Raw genomic sequence first — 17,933 nt, 5'->3', positions numbered from 1 at the left:
AGGCAAGAAAGTATTTTAGTTCTGACAATCTGAGTTCAGTACCTGACACAGCTTTTTCACGATTTCTAAGATTGCCCATGCATTATTTATTCTCCATAAATAAATAAATAAATAAAACACAGCTCTTTGCTGTTTTTATTTTAAGCACTTGGGAGTAGAAGAATCAGAAGTTAAAATTAACTGGAAGAGATTCTTAAAATTCTTTGTCCTGTTTCAAATCTCTATACAGTATATCTTCTGTATATGTAAAACATGGCGTATATAGAAGACAGTATTGTGTACAAAGAGTAAGGAAGACCCAATGGATCAGAGATGCAACCCCCAAATATTATTTAGTTTATATATACACATACAGACACATATATAAATACAAACACTGTTTCTTCAATGAGAAATAGCATAGTTTCTTATATGCTCCAATGCCACAAAGATTTTGAGGGGGGACGAGGGGGAATGTCTAAAGAAACAAAGACATTTCATTTTTTTCAATTTGTTTGCAAACTTATTTATTTACTTTTAGATTGCTGGGCCTGGCAGCTGGTGATTTCTCTGCTCATTCAGGAAGACTAGACAGCAGATCTGGGCAACACATTTGCTGGAATGTCGGGTAATGACATTGCTCTAATGACATTTGCATAAGCTTTCAGAGCCTTCCCAATGGTAGGGGATTAGGACTTGGTTTTAATGAATCATGGAGCTCCCTTTTCAGCAGTGTAAGTACAGCACAAAGTACAGAATGGAAGGTTTCACAGAATCACAGAGTGGCTGAGGTTGGAAGGGACCTCTGAAGATCATATAGTCCAACCCCATGCTGAGCACGATCACCTAGAGCACATTGCGCAGGATGGCATCCAAGTGGGTTTTGAATATTTCCAGAGAAGGCGACTCCACAACCTCTCTGAGCAACCTGTTCCAGTGCTCTGTCACCCTCACAGTAAAGACGTGCCCCCTCATATTCAGCCAGAACTTCCTGTGCTTCAGTTTGTGCCTGTTGCCTCTCGTCCTGTTGCTGGGCATAACTGAAAAGGGCCAGGCTCCATTCTCTCGACACCCTTCTCTCAGATATTTATATACATTGATGAGATTTCCCCTTAGTCTTCTCTTTTCCAGGCTAGACAGGCCTAGTTCTCTCAGACTGTCCTTATACAACAGGTGCTCCAGTCCTCTAATCAGCTTCGTAGCCCTCCTCTGGACTCACTCCAGTATTTCCAGGTCCCTCTTGTACTGGGGAGCACAGGACAGGACACAATAGTTCAGGTGTGGCCTCACCAGGGCTGAGTAGAGGGGCAGGACCACCTCCCCTGACCTGCTGGCAACACTCCTCCGAATGCAGCCCAGGATACCATTGGTCTTTTTGGCCACAAGGGCATGTTGCTGAGTCATGGTCCACCAAGACTCTCAGGTCCCTCTCTGCAGAGCTGCTCTCCAGCAGGTCAGCCCCCAGCCTGTACGGGTGCTTGGAGTTATTCCTCCCGAGGTGAGGACCCTGCACTTGTCCTTGTTGAACTTGTTCCTCTCGGCCCAACTCTCCAGCCTGCCCAGGTCCCTCTGAAGAGCAGCACAGCCCTCTGGGGTATCAGCCACTCCTCTGAGCTTTGTGTCATCAGCAAACTTGGTGAGGGCACACTCTGTTCCATCATCCAGGTTGTTGATGAATAAGTTGAACAAGACTGGACCGAGTACTGACCCCTGGGTGACACCGCTAGCACAGGCCTCCAATTAGACTCCACACCACTAAGCACAAAAAAGAGAGACAAGGAAATGGAAGTGCTGGTTTAGGTGGAGGCAAGCAAGGTACAAGGCAAAGAGAGAACAACTGCTCCCAGGTGCTGGAAGTACCTTCATGTATTGGTTTTATATATGTAAGAGGCTCCATTCCAGTTTGGATTGCTCATACAGTTCAAGCTCTGTTCCTCCAACAGATTTTTGCCACTAGATTATTACTGTGTTGCAAGGAGCTCAACTCAAACACTAATGGTAGTGTCTGAAAGATGGTCAAAACACAAGCCAGGGCTAGCACGAAGACAGATGATGTGCCTCAATAGGAAGTAGTAAATGTTTCCGGCTCCTATAAAAGCATGGTGTACAAACATCATATGAGAATGATGCAGCAAATACTTCCAACTCCTTTATAAACGCAGCTGTACATACAGGTATAAACACCAACGCCTGTTTTTGAAGGCTCTGGTCTCCCATTTACCAGAATTTCCTGAGTCAATAGTTTTTGTTTCTTTCAAAAAATAAATAAATAAAAAATTATTAGTTTTGTTTGAGATCCCTACTTTTTGACAAGATGATCTTTGATATGTCATTTAACAACTTAATATAGAGTGGCTACAATAAAATTTTTAACAATACAATTTCATTTTTTTTTTAATCTTTTCTCCAATAGTTTCTGATATGCAATTTATACTTATAAAGCTTTACTAAATAACAAATTTACAAAATAATCATTAACATTTTATGAAAGCTACATAGGTGTCACCATCTTCATAATAATAATAAAAAAAAATATATGGAACTAACACATTAACTTAGATTCAAAATTCAACTCTTATTCAGTAACCATTATGTATAGGAAAGCTGTAGCACACACAGTACAAGTGTTTTGGCAAAACATTAAGTAGTTATTCTTGATTCAGCATCAATTTATACTATCAAAACACATTAGATAATTCAAAAGCATATAGCTGTTTTTTTTTTTTTTTTTTTTAATTTATCAGGATATGTTAGATAATGTCATTACACTCACTAGAGGGAATATTAAGTGTTAAGAGTAAGGTGCCTGCTGAACTTGTCCATCCTTTGGTTCATCCTGAAAATTGGCATAAACAAGTTGTTTATGCAACTCTTAGTGAAATCTTCTCACACATTATGAAAAACGTAGCACAGAACTGAATGTTCTTATTATACTTCTTATGCTTCTTATTATTCTATATGCTTCTTATTATACCAAGACCACCAGTAATTCATATCTGACTGCCTAAGTAGTGTTCCATATTACACTCAGGCAAAGTCTTCAGCTAACACATATGAGCAAAAAATCATAATGCTGAATTGTTTATGTATGAAATTATTTTCAGTGGAAAGTTCTGAGTAATATTCTGCTTTCAATTCCTTTTACAGACGTTTTAATAAATTTCTAAGTGCACAAACCTCCCAAATTCCATTTGATATACAGAAAGAGAACCTAGCTCATACCTTTAGTCTTAGCACTTCAATATCAGAACAGTGGAAAATAATTTACTAACACAATATTAAAAAAAAAAAAAAAAAAGTGGAATGACAATTTAATTGCATTATGAAAATAAGCAGGAAGACATCTACACACCCAGGTATCACATATTTCAAGCAGCACCTTCCAGTTTTTCTTGTCAGGTTTTAAATAGTACTATATGTTAAGGACATACTAAAACACTTTGGGCTAGTTTTCTATATACAAATATGGATTCTTTCCGTGGTGGAGTTACAGTAGCCAGTCTTAGTTTGCTGTCTTTTAAACTACCAGCTATCTTCAGTAATGTCTTTGTCCAATCCCGCTTTCAATTATATTTTATTATTTTTTTTTATTAAACATCAATTTCTCAGTTTCTATACAAAGAAAATAAATATTCACAAGATTTATTGAACATAGTTTTGCTCTGCTTAGAAATCAATAAGATTATCAAGTCTACTCTTGGCTGGATTCAAACACCATGTGTTAGAGAATGTCATCTTAACATTTTATACAATAATGTGAAATGAGTCTTCTTTTTCATAAGAACATATCCAGCTGAGCAATAATTACACTGAAATGTGCCGTCATCTTTCCAAAGAATAGTAATTAGGAATATGAGCCTGGATGTCTTGAATGCTTAGGGAAACATTTTTTCCTTTCCAGCTAATGATCCAAATAGTAAATCATTCAAAGAAAAATGGCAAAAGGTGTTGTGGATAGAGGTTGTCATCAGCCTTGTGCACCAGTTCGAAACTCTGCCTTCTTTCTTTGCAAGAGAAAGCATGATGTTGCAAAAATTAAAATTCTTCATGCTTCTTCTTGGGCAGGAAGAAACCAAATGAGGTTTAATAAGAGCAAATGTAGAGTCCTGCACCTGGGAAGGAACAACTGCACGTATCAGTACAGGCTGGGGGACAACCTGCTGGAGAGGAGCTCTGAGGAGAAGGACCTGGGGGTCCTGGTGGACGACAAGTTGACCATGAGCCAGCAGTGTGCCCTCGTGGCCAAGAGGGCCAATGGGATCCTGGCGTGCATTAAAAGGAGCGTGGCCAGCAGGTCAAGGGAGGTGATCCTCCCCCTCTACTTTGCCCTGGTCAGGCCTCACCTGGAGTACTGTGTCCACTTCTGGGCTCCCTGGTACAAAAAAGACAGGGATCTCCTGGAAAGAGTCCAGCAGAAGGCCACAAAGATGATACGGGGCCTGGAGCATCTTCCCTATGAAGAAAGGCTGAGAGACCTGGGTCTGTTCAGCCTGGAGAAAGGAAAAGACTGAGAGGAGATCTCATCAATGTGTATAAATACCTGAGGTGTAGGAGACAGAGGGATTTGGCCAACTTCTTTTCAGTGGTTTGTGGGGACAGGACAAGGGGTAATGGCCACAAGATGGAGCACAGGAAGTTCCACACCAACATGCACCAACAAGAACTTCTTCACGGTGAGGGTGACAGAGCATTGGAACAGGCTGCCCAGGGAGGTTGTGGAGTCTCCTTCTCTGGAGATATTCAAGGCCCATCTGGACACCTACCTGGGCAGCCTGCTCTAAGGAACCTGCTTTGGCAGGGGGGTTGGACCCGATGATCTTTCAAGGTCCTTTCCAACCCCTACAATTCTGTGATTCTTTGGAGAAGAAAACAAATACAACTAATTTATCTTTTAATTTATTATTGGCAATATTTAAAGAAAAATCTCCTATATTCTTCTCCCTTTACTGATATGTGAAAACATCTTTAAGTTAGACTATCCTTTATACGTAGAACAAAGAGTCAAATACTAGCTCATACAAAAAGTAGCTATGTATCTATGATTATTATAATAATTTAAACAAACACCTAAAAGCATAGGCATGCAAGTACCTGTCTGTCTCTGAAACCAAGAATCATCGCCAACTTTCTTTTTTTCCTAATTAGATCAATTTTTAATACTCGCATACTAGTGAGAACAGATTGCCAAGAGGAATGAAAAAATTAGCTGAGTTTTATCACTGCTCCACTGCCATGGAAACAGGAATCAGTCTTATTACACACATGGGTAAAAAGTAACTAATCAACAAGAATCTGGAGCTATTTTAATTAATCTATTTAATTTACTGTCTCAATGTCATATAAATATTTAAACAGATTAATTTGTACCAACCCTTGCTATTATTTTTATTATTTTTAAATTAATACTGCAAGGGTAACTGGAACCTTCTTTGCACTTTTTCAAATGATAGATGCCAGTCTGTTACATGAACAGTGAAACAATCATAATGGCTTCTTGGGACTTATGAGAAGCAGCTTCCAGAGATATAGGAGAGGTTGCTTCAAACCAAACAGTTGTGTGACTAACTCTTATTTCTCAAATTGCATTTATGTAATCTAAAGCCCTCATGACAAAGTTTTCCCCTCTCCATCACATAGGTGAAAAGCCAGTGTTAATTAAATATGCATCTCACTTTTTTTTTAATCTCAATTGCAGCAAATTTATGAACTGCCCGCTTCATCCCCCCACCATAAGTTAGAACTTTGCAGTCAAAACCACTAGTTTTCCTCTACAGCTAATTTTTAACTTGTTCAGAAAATATTTTTTAGAACATAGGACACGTTGGCCCCAACAAAAGCTTTAAAGAAGTTGTGAAGGAGAAGACAGAAGAAAGGACTGAGAAACTATTGTTTAAAATAAACAACAAAAAATGTTTTTATTTTCAAATATTTTATTTTTATTTTTTAAACAAATAAAGGATGTCAAATCTATTCAAAATTGATTATTCTTCTAAGCATTTGTTTCCTTCCTGAAAGCAACAATATAGTTCAGGGTTTGCATTTGTTAATCAATATACTGCGTAAAAACCATGGGCATGTTAAGACAGAGCAACACATTTCATCAACCTCATCGTGATGATGCAAGTTCATACATATTCCTGAAGCATGTTACTTGCTCACCTTGAAGAAATTCCAAAGGTGTGATGTGATGCCTGCTACTCATGCTTACGATATAAAAACTTCTAAAACTGATAACACTTCACAGCAACATAATTTAAACAAAAACCCAGTAAAATAATATAAGAAGATATGACACAAGATTACAACAATAACATGTTAAGGCATTATGCAAGATTTACAAACACCTTACTTACAGCCTGCATTAAGTGCTACAAGCAAGCTAATAACATACAGCTCATGGTTTAATCCCAACAATAACCATATATATATATATATATTTTTTTTTTTTTTTTTTAACTGTTTGATGTTTGACATACAAAACTGTAATTACAGGGATAATCCATTTTAGCTGTGCGTAAGTAATAACAAACACTTTATAAAAGCCTCATGCACAGAAAGGAGAGGTTTAGCAGCACCTCAAAGAGGTGTTAACTCTTTGCTATCTAACATTTGTCATTTACCATGGTCAACAAAGGATTCCTGTAGAACAGGTTCTACATTTATACTGAACTTCCATTTGCCTTCATTAGGACATCAAAGAGCTTCCAATCTCAGAAAACACTGATCTGGCTCTAAGAACAGGTTTGTCATTATGACAGTATTTAAAAAAAAAAAATAAAAAATCTATGGACAAACATATCATATATTACATACTTCATGTTATACTAGGATAGATACACTCTTTACCAGTGTTTTCCAGTACTGTCTAACTTCCACTACCTTTTTGCTCCCCTTTGTGTATATAACAAAATTGCAATAAATGTTCCACACTGGAAAGCAGAGATTAAATCTTTTAATTAAGTAAATCTAACATATCCCTTAAATGCTGCCTATATTTTATTAAGGGATATATTTTCACATGGTTTTCCTACACACTTTCAGTCCCTATTTCAGGGAACCAATGTTGAAGTTATGCACCATTTGTTTTAGAGTCTTTTATAATTTGCTGAGAGTTAGATAATGCTTTCCTGTGCCCCAGTTTTTATTGTTATAAATTCATCTCTCATGTCTTTGATTATACCATAAAAAATCTGCATTTAGATCTGTATTCTGCTACTGTACTGACCTTTAAAAATATCTTTTATGACAATCCACCAACATATTATAAAACATACAACAGTTTGGATATTTCTGGCATGTTAAGCACTTAACTTTCTGAAACACTCAGTTAACACTCTTTCAAGTTCGTTTTTAAAGATGCATTCAGAAATTCTTGGAGTAATAAAAGTAAAACTGACTAGGCAGATCATAACAGAAAAATAGCATTATTTCTTCTTAGACCTACTCTGAACCCGAGTTTTCCTTCCCAGACTTCAGAAAAGAGAAATTTAAACAGATTAAGTAGACAACTTTTTTATAAAATAAAATCCCTTTGATTAAGCAGAAAAGACTAATGCTTTAATCAAACTTTAATGCTAATTAGACTGTAAGTTAGAATCTAAATATAACTTTTTTTTTTATTAAATAACCAGTATGCGACAGTGAGCTTAAATGTGAATCTAAACACAACTATGAAAAAAAAATTTAAAAAAACAATAGAAAATTTAAAAAAACAATAGAAAGCATTCATTACAATCAGAAGTGAAGAAAAAACATAGCCAAGTAAGGCATATGGGGCACGTTGTTGAATCTTTTGGTGACTTCTTTGTCCAACATGATTACTAATAACTTTGAAAGAGGTAGCTGAAAATGGTTATAAACACAGAAAATGCATAATCAAGCTGCTGTTTTTTTTCTTTCTCTATTCATGAAACTAGCACAGCATTAAAATAAAAATTGTGATTAAAAAAAATCCACTATTATAAATGATTTTATCTGCTTTCAAGCAAATCCTATATGAAAGTCATACTCATCGTGGTCCGACTGCTGAAGTGTCCAACTGCTGTGTGTTCTAAGCATGATACAGACATAAAACATGATATATCAACAACATTCAGTCACATGAGAAGTTGAGACTGTTGACTTCCTTTACATTGGCCTTTCCTTTTTAAGTGAAGGAAGCTGGCTTACAGCATACAGCTCTATTAAGTTCTCAGAAAAGGAATTTAAAAGTTTTGTTGGAAAAAAATGAATAAAGAGAAGCCAACACTCCATTAGCTCAAAGCATAAAAAACATTAGTAGGCAGCTCCAATGAAGTTGCATTTAAGTAGAAAATATGATCTAAGAATCCTAGACGGTCAGGTTTATGGTAATTACATGATGGATCGCATTAGGAATGTTTCTAGAACAGAATAGAGTATATTTATATTAGAAATACATATATTTACAAACTTCAGCTGAGTAGAACAGTAGAAGGAAAAAAATACTGAAACTAATAACTATCTAAATATAGTCTGCTTTGTTTTACAGCCTCTGCTTTAACAAGAGGATTGAAGAGTATCCCAGCATGGAAAAATATAGCATATTCATGGATGGACCATAAGAGTAACATCAAATGCATTAAGTTACAGTAGTCAAACCCTCTAAAAGAATAAGGGCTGTTTTTGTTGTTGTTGTTTGTTTGGAAATGGCATTATCCACAACATACTGAAAGCCCACTTGGAACCACACAGCAGGATAATTTTCAAGCAAATTCACCATTTTACATGCATGCAGTTGTCAGTCTGTCTGTAGTCTGTCTGTAGTAAGATATTATTTTGGATTACTCAAGCAACAGCTCAAGATGGTAATCAGAGCATTTTAGAAAATTTGTTTATAAAAATCAAATAACAGCAGATAACTTGGCTCTACAGCTAATACTGCAACATTAGTTTAAACTTCTGTCAGTTAAGCACAGCATTCATCAAACACCTTTTAGAGCTGAACCAAATCATTCTTGGTAGTAATAGAATAGAACAGTTCAGTTGGAGGGGACTTTCAAAGGTCATCAACTGCCTGACCGCTTCAGGGCTAACCAAAAGTTAAAGCATATTAATGAGGCATATTAACAGGCATTGTCCAAATGCCTCGTGAACACTGACAGGCATTGGGCATCAACCACCTCTCTAGGAAGCCTGTTTTAGTGTTTGACCACTCTCACAGTAAATATTTCTTTCCTAATATAGTCCATCTTTTGATTAGTTTCTTTTTTTCTTTTCCCTTTTTTTTTTTTTTTTTAATTGAAGGATGTATATTAGAATTTTACACTGCATAGCCTATTTTAAAACATAAAACATTGAAATCCACTTCTGGGCTTTATTAGTTTGTAGTAAGTGCTGAGTCACAAAGCACATTCTACCCAGTGAGTGGTGGGGCTCACAAGGAGAACATGTTAGAACATTTGCAAAGAGAAAACATTAAAGGCAGAGACTCAAAAATATTATTTTTCAAAAATTCTTTTGAAAAACACTATGCTTTTTTTCTCATTGAATTATTTCTAAATGTGTAATTATATTTCAGAGACTTCCAGTGGTCTTGCACTAGAAGGATTGGATTAGACTTTTAATAATTAAGATTCCACGTTAACATACTGAGCTAGATTCAGACACTTGGCATTTACTAATATATGACAGAGAGTCACTGCTGGAAGGTTAAGACCTGAAATCCCAATTAAATTCAATAGCCTGTTTTCAGAAGGAACAGTCCAGAACCGTCTTAGTTGTTATTTAAAAATGCATATTGTTCACTTCAGAGATGCTCTTTTAATTTTCTATGAAAGACCATCCATGGTATTTTAAATCTATTTGTCAGAGAAGACAATCTGCATTTTCCCTATTAAACTCCCTAGTAATTGAGTCACATGCTGTTAAGAAATTGAAATATACAAACAACTGATGGTTATAATATTTTTTCCCCACTTTTATTCACCAGTGTGGTTCTTTTCCTGATTTCAGACAACTGAAAGAATGGATAATTAAACAATTCTTTGATATTGCTCTTATGTGTGAATATACGAAACTGAAAAGATACAAAATATTAAAGAAACATTATCATTGTTGTTTAATAAAAATATCTGCAATCTAGTAACACCTATATGATCTATGTATGAGATTTTATTAGTGGTAAATTTATTTTTAAGTTTTAGGTCACCTAAAATCACAGTGACAGTCACATAGTGACCGTGCAGACACATGAGGTCTGTAAAATTATAAATGTAGATTGTTTACCATTACACAGCAAGTTACTCTAGAACAGCATGAAAGTGCTGAACAGCCTGTTAATCGGTGGAATCCAAAAGCACTAAGATAGAAGAACATTGTCTAAAAATTCTGTTTCTTATAGCTAGGTTTTACACAGTTGACAGGGAGATATTATTTTTCTTTAACAATCTGTTAACTTAATCTGTTAAGTTTAACTTCTGTTAATCTGGCCATTTTAGGTCTTTCATCTCCAGAGACCATGGTTCAAATATTTAAATGAACCACAGTTTATCAGATCTTAGCCATGATGCTGCAGGACCAGACAACTACAATTTTTCTGGGAGACCTGAGTTGTGGCACAGCTTAAATTACACTCATTATTTTGGTTACATAAAATCAACCATTTCAGCTCATTGCAGAAAACAAACACCTATCTAACCAGAAATTATGTGAACTTAGTGGCTAATTGTCTTAATGCCTAAGCTTTAATAATCACAGGCAAATTAACTTTTAATTTGTGATGTTTAGGTCTTTCATTGTACAAGAGAGACTTTGTAGAATCATCACTTTTGCTATCCTTTTCTATAGGCAGAAATTTAGAACTTGCACAACTAGAACTTGGCTAACATAATGCCTGTGACAAACAAACAGTTCCCCTAAAAATTATCTTGCAAAAGGTAGCAAACTACAGTGGTAGAAAGCTTTGAAGAATCCATAGAGACCTCATGGTTCTGCTGAAACATAAACATTTTGAATTAATTTGGAATTATTCTTGACAATATTACAAAAGCATTAGTCATGTTTAAAACAAACAAAATGAGTTGTTTTCGTTATGTGAATTACCCATATAGCTAATCAGTTGTACAACATTAGTTGTACATACAGTTGGCCCATTAGTTTGTTTCTTTTGATGCTTACATTAAGAAAGAAAGGGAAGGAGAAAGATGTCTCAATGGATATACCTTGGCTGGATGAGAATCAGTGTTGTTACAGCATTCTGGAATATATAATATTAATTATGCTCAGTTAAAATAGTTTTGCCAAGAGAACAAACACATGTTCTTTAGTAATAACAACTGTTTACACCACAGACATTGTGTCATTACATTAGAATGACTCACTTTGAGATAACATTCATATCTGTTTTCTCTAGATTTCACTCAAAACTATAAAAACAGGAGATGATGAGGAAATAAAAGCTCTCAAAAAAAACAAATCAGTGTTTTTTTCAGTCTGAAAAATATATGCCATGCATCAATATTCTAATTAACTAGTATCAACTGCTGATCCAAAGGTAGACTATATGAACAACAAGAGTAGCAGATAAGTTTGTTTGCACAGTATTTTAATCATATAAATTAATAATTGTTTAGAAAGAAGGAAGTAATTTGCAAGAGCATGTTTATCATCTTAGGTCAGGACAGAATTAATTAGCAATTGCTTATCTGCATGGTTTGCATTGAAAGGAAGTCTTAAATTGTTTGATAACTGTAGTAAAAATTCAAAAGAGGCAAATTTAAAATTAGCAGTTTCTAAATATATAACTGAAATTTAACAAATACCCAAGGCTCATAGAAAAATGTTTACTTACTGCATACAGATATGTTAAATCTCAAATCCATATGTGTAAGTTACTTGTAACAAGTTTTCCCCTTATTTTAATAAAATATTCTATTAATCTCATCTCGGCCAGTCCAAACTAATGCACAAACCTAAGTAAGATGCCAGACTGCCAACATGCTGGGTCACTACAGAAGAACCATCATTATGAAACAGCCTGAAAGGCCACACAGCACTCTGAAGATTTTTAACTACAGATTGTTTCTTCATCATCTGATATTTTCTGTATATTTCTGACTGCTGCTACATAGAGAGAGAAAGAAAGGAGAATCAAAAAAGCCTAGAAAATGGCAGTGGAAACGTGGTAAGATTGTTAGAGGGCACAATACAAAGAGAAGAGACAGTGAAAATTAGAGGAAAGAGGAAAATAAGAGAAATTAAGCAAAATAGATACGCTAACTAATAGACATAAATGAATAACTGGTTGAAGAAAGCAATCTTTTCAGCCAAGATGTGGAAGCTGTTGCTTAAAGCATCACCATGCATCTCTGGCTGCTACTGGCTAAGGGCATCTTTTGCTTTTCTGTCAAGTTACTCGGAACAAAATATGCATATATAGTATCCTATGTTTCTCCAAGATTACAACCACAATGTTCTCATCTAACTTGGGTTAGAGGGGAAAGTACTTCCAAAATAAAACATTGAAGACATTTGAGATTTTTCTTTGATCCTCCCATGCACCTGGTTCTTAAATCTATCCTCCTCACAAAGCTCTTATATTCTCACATACAAAATTCCACCAAAAACTGTAATTGCTACATGCCAGACTAGATAGTCTAAAATTCATGTAGTTATCTCTCAATACAGATAATGTGTCAATACTGACAGATTTCTCTCCTAAAATGCAAGTCTGGAAATCCTGTTCCTTTTCATAATGCAACTCCTGTTATCTGCAAAGGTGGCCACGCACAAATGGAAAGGATTGCTGTATCTGGCCTCAGACATTGAGCAGTCTGTGTGTTTAAATGTACTTGCAGAACTGTAAAGCAGAACTTATCTACAAATGTATAACTTAGTGAGTCATCCTATCACTGTGACAGTGATTGCCCATGGTTACACTCTGTGTGTGCCCTTCCTGCTCCTATCTAGTTATACTCTGTGCAAGATGTGTTCTGTCTAATGTGTCAGGACTCAGATTTTTCCATTTTAACTGTCTCCTGGCAGGCTGATGTTAAGATACATCATAAAACATACTGCTGCAGTGCTGAGGGAGGGATTGCGGAATATCAACCCACAGTTTCTTTACTGTGGAGACTCAGTCAAATCACATTTGTTTTCCAAATGGAGCAAGCAAAGGATGAAATAAATACCAAGTAAGCAAAGGATGAAATAAATACCTAAAGCAAGAAAGTCAGCTTATTGTGGAAAAAAAAAAAAAAAAAAAAAAAGTTTCCCACTCTTCTGCTGCTTCCAAATCCACGTCTCTTACCCTGGCATGCTGTTCTGTCCAAGGAACTATGCTCACATGGATCAGTTCCTTCATCCACTTACAGTAATGCATTTCCAACAGTTTGTACGGCCCTAATTTGAAAGGCAGTGTACAAAGGCATGATGATAGAAACTCCTTAAGCCAGCGTTGTCATTAAAGCTGCAGTATAATGAAACTATGGCCTATGCAACTTGCCTAAAACTGCACTCCACGTCAAAGGAAGATGGCTAGAAACTGAGCTTAATGTTCCATGGCATGTCTACACTCTAATTTAAACATGACAGGGCAAGTTCATTGCCCAAAGACCAGCCTGCATCTGTGATCATGAACTCACTGTCCCCAAAACAGAGTGGCCATGTCCTCATGTCAACCGAGCTTGCATGGGCCTGAACAGAGGAAATAGCTTACAGGCTTCTGTGCCTCCTCACCTCCATAGCTCATTTATTATGATACATCATCACAGCAATGCAATGACTATTTCCTAAAGTGTGTTGAAAGTGTCCTTTTCCCTATGTCTTCAGTCATTAAAACTGAAATCAGAAATTAAAATCAGTCATTAAAACTATCCAGAGCAGCACACAGCCAGCACGCCAAAGCTGAGGCTCCTGAAATCTCTGCTACTTCCATGCTTAGGCTCATTGTGGCCAACTTCCAACACTTTCTAAAGACCAACCACCGGGGCTACCCATGCCTTTGTAGTGGAGGGTAACAAAGCTCCTGCTCAGCAGAAGCTCCTGGTTCTAGAAATTACATCGGGCAAGAAACCAGTGCTGGATCCCATCTGTACTGGATCACACTGAGAATCTGCACTGGAGCTTTTCTTCCTTCTAAAAGGAAGAAATGAGGAGAACTACCACTGTTACTGAAACTTTTCAGTATTTCTTTCCAACATGGTTCATATCCTGACATAGGCTTAGTCTTATAAACACTCCTTTAAGAAGACTGACATGATAGATTAATATATTATTTGAATGTGAATGTTACAAGCTTTATTGTTTTATTATGCACTGTCCTTACAACTTTCCCAAGTCCCCACTGCACTTTAACATTAGGAGTATTCTTAGTTTAGATCACCGTGCCTTTAGACTTCACTGTGAACTTCATTCCACTAAGTCTTTCCACACATTTCTAGCCACGATCACACCTTCTGGACATCAATGTTATAGATGTCAGTATGAGAAAATTCCTCCCACCTCACAAACATTATTTACAAATTATTTACAATTATTTATGAATATATTCATGACTTGTTTCCAGGGATTATGCTGTAGATAATAATTCTCCATTAGGTAACAACACCTGCAAATTGATTGATTTTCTATATATGTCCTGAGCCTTTGCAAAGCTAGATGAGCAAATGGAGGTGTTCTTTCTAGCACATGTAAGCATTTACATTTCTGACAACTGTTGTCTCAGCAGGTTCTTTCACTGTTATGACCCATTAAAAGAATACCGTGCTTCTTCACCAGGCTTGAATTCCAGGTGCTCACAAGAAACTAAAACTTTACTTGAATGTGCTAATAGCTTTCCTCTTGAAACCCACTCAAATTTTAACAGCATGTTGCAAAGTGTAAATATATAAATATGCTATTCTCAGGTCAAGATGCATAACTGCATTTAAAACCTGTTCTAAAAATCAAGTATTACTCCCACTCTGCTAGAAATCCTATTTTAAAGCATAACAGTATGATATGATACAAGAATCTCCCAGCTACTTAAAGATCCATTCCAAAGCATATTTTTCAAACTTTGGTACATCTGTATGGCAGAGACACTCAACACAGAACAATACTTCTGTTTACCTTTTGGAAAAATACTGCTTCTTCTCCTTCAACCTCCTTTGAAAGCCTCTTCATACTTCCTACTTCACTAAATAACTCTCAGGACCAGATAAAATTTTGAAAAGCTAACAATACAACATACTGTTACCTCTTGCAACCTGTGGCATTTAGGACATGATTGAAGTATTTGGGGATTTCATAGATGAGTCAAAGAATTAAAATATGCGTTTCTTACGCATTCTTTTTTTTTAAATACTTATTTTCAAGAGGTTCGGGAAAAAAGGGGAGATATGCATCATAGTATTTCCATCTGAAGGTTTAACTCAATTCTCAAGTGTTTTTCTTTGCATAAAGCATAGCTTTGCATGAAGGCAAAGTGTAATTTATAGTTTTCCCCCCACTGAAACTTGGACACAGCTATTAATGGTAAATCTGCCGAAGGCAATTAGCCTCTTTTGTCAGCTCAAGAGAAACTAATGCATTGCCAGGGACTTGTCTGGACCGGCAAGTACTTCTCCCATCTTCTGTATACCAGGAAATACCCCAAAATACAATTTTCATTGTGATTAAAAAGAAGCATTAGCTTTCTACCACCTGAAATAAAAGATCTTTTACCCCAATCAGTAATTCTGTTCCTAGAAACCTTAAGCTTCTATAAAGAATTTGTCTTCACCTCCTTGGGATGCAGGATCACCTTTTTTCTATAACTCCTCCCATTCTACCAATCAATATATTTTGGGACAAGAAAGTTACTCTGATACTTGAAGACTGAAATGTTTGTTGATAAAAAGAATGTCTACAAATATCTTATGTAAACACTCTGATATTTTAATATCTTCGGTATCACATTTGTTTTTTGCAGAGTATGTTTTTAGAAAACGTTATTTAATCACATTTAACATATACCTGAGGACAACACTATACATTGGGTGAGTTCAGTGGTCCTGCAAGATGCCCTAAGTAGCCCAATTGACTCAATATGGAAATGTAAGATCAAAAGAGATATTTTACAAAAGTAAAGAAAATAAAATTTGCCAGTGACTAACCAGAGCATCAGTCTACATTTCAATTATTTATTAAATTACAGTGTACTGTCAGGATATTCAAATTCTTCTAGAGAAGGATACTAAAAAAAGACTTCTAAAAATTAGTCAGTTCTAAGCCCAAATGACTCAAGGATAAGAGAAAAAAATACTTTGGGAGTGGCTTAAAAATGTAGGTATTAAAGTCATATTCTTATTTAGCCTATGGTTTGAAGCCACTCCCCAAAGTTTTTTTTTTTTTGTATTTTTTTTTTTTTAAACAATGAGTCACTGAGAAGTTTTTAGTCTGTCAAAAGTATATCATCTGATTTGGATTAGAAGTCAACATTTATTGCACAAGTAACAAGAATAAATTTGCAGCAACGATTGCAACTTTTTTTTTTTTAAAAAAAGCTTTTATTTAAGGTAAAAATGCAAATCCCACATGATTGATTAGATCCCTAATTCCTGGAAGCATTAAGACTACAAGTTGCTAACTTTGCCTATATTTAAATATAGTCTAAGCATTCCTTTAAATTAGTGGTGTAGCAAACAGAAGAGCTATTTTTGTTTCTTTTTTTCACTTTGGATGAAGAACGTCAAGCTACAGTACTGAGTGACTTGCAGTGTATGCTTCTGCTGAGAAACAGCATAAAAATCTAAAAATAAGTAGCATTACTACCCAATCGCTATATGTCAGGCAAACTTACCCAGCCAAAAGTTTACTTCGTAGATAAAAACTGAATGAACAAGCTAAAACTTTACTAATATAAAGTAAATGGAGTTATTTCTTTTGAAAGGACTTACATTATCTGCATAGCTAATAGGCTGTTTACATTAACTGTAGCTCAGCTATATCAAAACATAAATCACAGACAGAATAGATGAACCCTGCTGCATTTCTTCTCCCATTCCCACTTCTGTCTATGCATTTTCATCCCCTTCACGTCAGCCCTTGAGCTTTCCATCTCTTAAATCAAGGGAGACTAAAACTGTCCACCTGTCTAGACATGACAGTTGTTAGCCCAACCAAAGACTATGCCAACCTAGCAATAAGAGTTGCTGAGTACCAGAAGTGATGCAATGAAAGTGAAGTGGCAGAAGCAAACACAATGAAAGCAACACCACATTTCAGTAAAATTGCTGAATTAGTGTACATCTTGTCAGCTAATGTAAATAATTCTCTCTTCTCCAATCTGAATTTACGGGGATATTCAGCCAGAAAACATTATTTCTCTCCCTATTAATAGTCTTTAAGGTTTCTTCATTCCTCTTCAAAGGATCTTCGAGACTTTTTAGGTTTTATAGTTAAAAGCCACAATTCTCCATTCAATCACGCTCTGTGTAAAATAGCCTTAGATTATTTATCCTTGTTAAACAACTACAAACACTTCTATGTTCCTTGGTGTATAAGGAGAAAGAAGCTTGCAGGCATCAGGGAAGTTTGCACCAGTTGCTAAATGGTTCTCTGCGTCAGTAAATCAAAATAGAGGATAGTAGGAGTAATCCTTTAAAACGGTTAAAATTTTAGAAACCAGAGGAAGAATATTGTTTTGGGAATAGCTACACCACCTACGCAGACTACAGAAATCTTGCAACTTAAGAGTTCAACAGAAGTGTTCAACACAAGATTGTCAAAATTGTCTCCATCGGTTATACCAATATAACATGCAGCAGTTTCATGCGATTCAATCTGTTAGCAATATATTCAGTGATGACAACAAAACAGCAAAAAGCTGTTGTGCTCCCTGAAAAGATCTTAGTGCCAGAACCGCTCTGTCACAGTATAATACAACCTGACACATCTGTAGTCTCATGGGATATTAGCAAAACTTTAAGGAGGTTCTTGTTTTGCAGCATCCTTTTCACTGACTTGAGCATCTG

Source organism: Cygnus olor, chromosome 2, assembly GCF_009769625.2.
Source record: "Cygnus olor isolate bCygOlo1 chromosome 2, bCygOlo1.pri.v2, whole genome shotgun sequence".
NCBI classification, from domain to species: domain Eukaryota; kingdom Metazoa; phylum Chordata; class Aves; order Anseriformes; family Anatidae; genus Cygnus; species Cygnus olor.
Note: the sequence above shows the minus strand (reverse complement) of the source record.